We start from the raw sequence: 6,583 nt of genomic DNA on the forward strand, positions 1-6,583 counted from the left end.
CTGAACCGTGTTTCTTCACAAACAAAAGTAAAAGATGGTTGAGAATCATTGTTAATGTTCAGTCTGAGAACTTCAACAAAGAAACAGAAATGCAAAGAACCAGGAAAAGTAGAATGACAGGAACTTGGAAGATGAGACCACCAGACAAGATGTGCCCTACAGTTGAGAAAATGTGGACAGACATTGTACATATTAACTTGAGTGAAAAGGGACGTCGTCATTGCATGTCTTGTCCCAGGGTCGCTCACCCCATAAGTGGTGAGCTGAGGGGGAGGATATGTAAGAGTGTGAACCTAGGGGGCGCTGGAGAGCGACCCACAACCAGGGTTGAAAAGGACCTTGACCACTCCCATCCCAGGCCAACTCCAGAGGGAGAGCTCACAGCAAGCCAGTGCTGTGTGTCCTGCAGTCAGCAGGAGGACTTGGGACCAGTTGGAGACAGACAGGTGGTCTGTCCAAAGAGGACTGGAATCCAGTAAGGACATTGTTTTGTTTGAGCTCACTGAAAGCCAGAGTGCTGAGGAGGAACCCCAGCAGTGTTCCTTGAACCTAGAAGGGAGTTAGGGTTCAAGAAGTGAGGTAGTGCCCTAAGTAGAGGCTAGGCTGTTTGTTATTTTTTTGTTCCTGTAAATGTTTTAAAGCTGAATAAAGCCGTTTTATTTTGGATTGCTACAAGCTCCTACATTACTGTTTTTGGCGCTCAGCACCACAAAAGTCGCCTGAGAGGTCCGTAAGCTTCTACCTTTGATGCTAAGTTACCCCCAAACGCTACAGTGAGCACAAAACAGCGGATTTACAAAAAACAAAAGTGAGTATGGGTAATATGATTTGGGAATGGGACTCTAGATGGATTCTATGGGGGATATTTATCATACGCTGGTGCTTGTGATCGCCCCGCCGCTGCGAATTCGCAGTCCGATACATCAAGAGGCTTCTGCGTAGAGGGCCTGGCGTAGAAAATAACGCCCCGCGACGGCCCACTCCCGTCCGGCCGCACCCCCCTCTCGGCCGGCCGCGCCCCCCCTTCACGCCCCACTGGCGCGAAGGTGGCGGATTGGGGCAAATAATCGCAAAAGCTAGCAATAAGCTAGCATTTGCGATTATTTCAGGGCCTCTGCGCCGCTGGCGGTGCGCAGAGGTCCTGATAAATATGCCCCTATGACTTCATTGAGTCCGTTAGGGCACAATGTGTTTAATTTATATATCCAGTATGATTTTCTGCAGTTCTACGTTTTTACACGATCAGGTATTTTAGAAAAAAGACACACTTCTGTGCACAAAAATAGATACTCCCCTAGCATTAGAGGAAAAAACAGAGTGTTAAGCCTAACCCATTGAAGCTTTCTTGAGCCAGTATAGCCAGACCCCCACTAGGTGTGTCTCCTGTAGGCACATTATATTGAAATTATGTTTTCTAAGTTACAGAAGGACTAGGGAGAGTTTCACTCTCCATTATCTCACTATCATTCAATTTATCATATTAGTACAGAGGGGTATAGTGGGCATTTGGGCCCTGGCGTGTGGTGCAACAGATCGTCAGTGGTCATAAGTGCAAGACATAGGTGCAGTTGGTGAGAAAAACAGAAATAATATAGGTATAAACAACCACTCCCTGCCCCCAACATTGCTGGTAGACTCTCTTTAACCCCTTAAGGACGCAGGGTTTTTCGGCTCATTTCTCGCTCTCCAACTTCAAAAATCCATAACTTTTTCATTTTTTTGTGTACAGACCTGTGTGAGGGCTTATTTTGTGCGTAACAAATTTTACTTTCCCGTAATGTTATTTATTTTAACATGCTGTGTACTGCGAAGCTGAAAAAAAATTCCAAATGTGGAAAAATTGAAAAAAAAAAACGTGTGTGCGTCACGTTCTTGTGGGCTCAGTTTTTACGACTTTCACTCTTCGCTCCAAATAACACGCCTACTTTATTCTTTGGTTCGGTGCGATCGCGGTGATACCAAATTTATATAGGTTTTATTGTGTTTTAATACATTTTCAAAAATTAAACGAATGTGTACAAAAAAGAAAAAATTTTTTTTGCCATCTTCTGATCTTCTGTCAACGGGTCTCTGCCACTTGTCCTGTCACCTCTACCTGTTGGAGCAGCTCACAAGGATCCCATCCCAGCCTTTATCTAGTTATTTCATACATTAATCATTATAAAATCATCTATTCTTTATCATGTAAATGAGGCTGGTCACAAGGTCAGAGGCAGTGATGTCACCCCTGTTACCACTCCCCTCTCCTCCCCCTGCACATGTCTGTGTGTAATGTATAGTAAAGCATGGCTAGTGTGTGCGCTGCATCTGCTGACATGCTGCATCCTCCTAATATACAGAGACACAGACATCAGCTACACATGAATCTGACATGTTCTGCTATAACATGGCTGCCTGGAGCTGCTGTATCTCTCCTATACACACACACATGCACACACAGGCTGCAGGGGGTGTGGCCACCAGCACCAGGAAGCACATCATTATACAGGCTGTCAGTCAAGCACTGGGGGTGTGGTTGTGCCTCCCACTCATGAATAGAGTGAATGAATAGAGTGGACAGCTTGAATATGCTAATGCTTCATTGGACATTTCACAGGTCATTTGCATACAGCTTTAGGACCTCATTGCTTAGGTTTACAGGCATGTAGAGGGACAATGAAGGGATAGAGGCAATGCTCTCTAATGGCAGTTTATGAAAATATATTTAGTTTAGGGGGGTTATTTTGCATGACGGGTTCTCTTTAATTAGTGATTTAAATGAGGCAACTTTGCACCACATTTATGATTGGCTTTATGACTATAAATGAATGGCACTTTTATGACTAGTAAACAAAAGGGCCTACTTTTAGATAGTTTAAAAAAAAAATTAGGGGACATTAATTGCAATCGCAAAAGCACTGAAATAATTAGCCATGTGAGCGTGGAGGGTCTACAAACATTTGCTTGCATGTTTTTACATAAAACTACACCAGATCAGACCTGGCATAGTTTTGCTAGGTGGTGAGACATATAACGCTCAAAAAAGTCATAACATCATAACACAAACCCCACATATATATAGTATCACCGCGTCCGTAACAATCCGTAGAATAAAATTAAATTATTCGCACCTGTACATTGAACGTCGTAAAAAACTTTAAAAACTCGACAAAAAAATATGATTTTTTTCCTATTGAATCCCACAAAAATGCAATAAAAAGTGGTCAACAAAACATATGTACTCCAGAATGATACTGTTGCAAAGCACAATATGTCCCGCAAAAAACAAGCCATTAACCAGCTCCATAGCCAAAAACGTAACAATGTTATGCCACTTGGAAGACGGCAATGCAAAAATGATAGTGTTTCCCGCACATTAGTGTTTTATTTGGCAAATTTAGTAAAACATTTTAAAAAATTTTCAAGTCTGGTGTCCCCATAATCGTATCAACCCATAGAATAAAGATAACATGATTATTAGGCTATACGGTGAACACAAAAAAAAAAAAAAAGTAAATCCAGTACAGAATTGATGCTTTTCTACTCGTGACCTCAAAAAAAGTTCCTAAATATTCAATAATAGAGGATACCAACCCCAAAATCATAACGAAAAAGCAGTTGCAGGTCCCTCCTGCGCCTCGCTGAGCGCCCATAAAACAAGTAACGGCCACATGTAAGGGGTCTCTGTAATTGGGAGAAATTTCATAACAAATTTTATGGTGGGTTTTCTCTTATCTTTTGGAAATGTGTAAATTTTAGGGCTAAATGAATATGACCATTCTAAATTTCACCTCCATTTTGATGTAATTACTATGAAGATCTCAAGGGGTTAACAATCTTCCTAAAAGCTGTTTCTGATAGCTTGATAGGTGCAGATTTAAAAATAGGTTGGTTATATAGGGGGGTTTGATGTTAAATATGTAAAATTTCATTCAAAACTGTATTTATCCCCAAAATAGTCAATTCTGAAAATCCGGATGTTCAATTTGTAAGCCGCGTGACATCAAAATAAATTATCCAGACATTTCAAAAATGATGAAAATGTAAAGTAGACATATGTTATGCAGCATCTTATTTAGGTGGTAAATCTATCTGCCTGAAAACACGATTACTTCGTATTTCAAACATGGCAAATGTTTTGAAAAATTCATAATTTTTTATTTTTTTTGTAAATAAACGCAAAACTTATCAGCCAAAATTTACCACTAAAATGAAGTACAACATGTGAAGAAAATACAATCTCAGAATCGCTTTGATAAGTAACAGTGTTCAAAAGTTATAACCATATAAAGCGACGCAAGTCAGAATACAAAAAATGGGACTGAGCCTTAAAGGAAACCTACCACTTAAAAGTGGTAGTTTTTACACACATATACATGAGCTGGTGCTGGAGCATATTTTTATTAGTAGAATAAAGCCCCTATCTCCGATTTATAAGTTATATTAACTTATAGCTCGGTGCACTGCACTAGGGCACGACGCACCGTGCGTGCGCCGGATTCTGAAGTGCTGAAGAGCCGGTGACGTCACTGAGCTCTCCGGCACACGCGCGCCTGCACAACTTAGCACGACCTGTTTCCCCGTGCTAAGTTGCGCATGCGGGCGTGTGCCGGAGAGCCGTGCACGCGCATGGTGCATCGCGCCCTAGTGCGGTGCGCCAAGCTATAAGTTAATATAACTTATAAATCGGCGATATGGGCTTTATTCTACTAATAAAAATATGCTTCGGCACCAGCTCACCCTGAGCTGGTGCCATGTATATGTGTGTAAAAACTACCACTTTTAAGTGGTAGGTTTCCTTTAAGCTACAAAATGGTTGCATCCTTAACGGGTTAATAAATATATTAGAGATTACATGTACTGCATTTGATTATGGGCTTCACTGCTGTTTTATCTATTTTATTAGACTATATAAGAATTAATTTTTTTTTAATAATATGTTTGAATATTAAGAGGATCAGCAGTGCTGTATATTGCCAACCCAAGTATAAGCCCAAAGTACTTAATTTTACCACAAAGACTTGAGTATAAGCCTAGGGTAGGAAATGCATTGGTGACAGACCATGCCCCCCCCCCAATATATAGCTAGACAGCCCCCTGCCTCTGTATACAACCAGCCATCCCGCAGTATAAAGCCAGGTCCTGCCCCAATATACAGCTAGATGGCCCCCTTTATACAGCCAGTCATCCCCCAGTATATAGCCAGCCGGTCCCCAGTATATAGCCAGCCCATGCCCCCAGATTATAGCCAGCCAGCCTATGCCCCCCAGTATATAGTCAGCCCCTAGTATAAAGCCAGCATTTTCCCCCAAGTATATAGCCTGCTCATGCTCCCCTGTATATAGCCAGCCATCCCCCAGTATACCCAGCACTCAAAACAATAAAGTCAATACTCACCTTTCCGAATGCCCCCGCAGGTCTTCTTCTTACTTCCAGGAGCGGGAGGCCCGTGCCAGTATATTGCCAATTTGGCCCCCATTATATAGCCAGCCCATGCCCCTAGTATATAGCCAGACAGCCTATGCCCCAGTATAAAGTCAGCAAGCGTATGTCCCCCTGGATATAGCCAGCAGACCATCCCCCAGTATACCCAGCACTTAAAATAATAAAGTCAGTACTCACCTTTCCAACTCCCCCGAAGGTCCGTGACCGCTGGGCGACACACACTATGATGTCAGTGGCGGCTGACATAGGCCAGCATGCACTGACCTGTTGCTCCCGTTAGAAGAGGACCCGTGGGTGCAACAGACTTCTCTTATCAAAGACACTCAGGAAGAATTATTAAAGGGAACCTGTCATCAGAAATTGGCCTAGTAAGCCTCGACCACGATGTTGACAAGCAGCTGAGCAGCTTCTAGATCATGTTTCTTTCATGGTGTAGTATGGTGGCATTATACAGAAAATCTACTTTGAAGTGAGATGTAAATTGGTTAAGTGAAGTCAAGGAGGCAGAAAGTTTAACACTGAAGTTAACACTGCCTCAGAACGCCCCCTTCACTGTAAGTGATGGTCTTGCATCTAGGGACACCATTGACTAGATCTCCTGAAGTCCCATGATATCAATTACATGTGAGGAGGTGGTTTCAGATGCAGGGAAGCTTCACTTTCGTGTTAAACTCTCTGCTTTCCTGGCTTTATACATCCAATCTACATCTCACTTCTGAGTTGATTTTCTGGCTGATGCCACTAACCTGGGCCATGCCAGAAACTTGAACTAGAAGCTGTTAAGCTGCTTGACAACATACTGGTAACAGTTTATTAGGTCAATTTCTGATGACAGGTTCCCTTTAAAGTGTCAGTGAATAGATCAGTGTAGGGTTAGACTACACAGTCGTATTCCACACCATATAAAACATGCTGGATGTTAATAATCTGAAGTAGTTTAAGACTGTGGAGTCTACTTTACACCAGCTATTTTTGGAATTATGGAATTTAGGTAAATCACTGTGACTAGGCAAAATGCTATTTTAATTTAGGATCAGTAGGGAACAAAAAGTTCCTCTCCAGTGATGGAAAATAAACAGCTCAGGCAGAGCCGGGGATTTTCCATCACTGATAAGGACCAGATTCTTGTGGAGAAGTACATTTAGTTACAGTGATGTCA

At 42.1% G+C, this 6,583-nt stretch overlaps 1 protein-coding gene across 2 annotated transcripts in view; it reads right to left on the bottom strand.

The window, feature by feature from the left end:
• The window catches only part of LOC140126362 (serotransferrin-like), a 43,234-nt gene that overhangs the window by 36,414 nt on the left and 237 nt on the right, over positions 1-6,583 (bottom strand). The gene's annotated exons all lie outside the window — the stretch shown is intronic.

The sequence above is a fragment of the Engystomops pustulosus genome, chromosome 1 (assembly GCF_040894005.1).
Source record: "Engystomops pustulosus chromosome 1, aEngPut4.maternal, whole genome shotgun sequence".
NCBI lineage: Eukaryota > Metazoa > Chordata > Amphibia > Anura > Leptodactylidae > Engystomops > Engystomops pustulosus.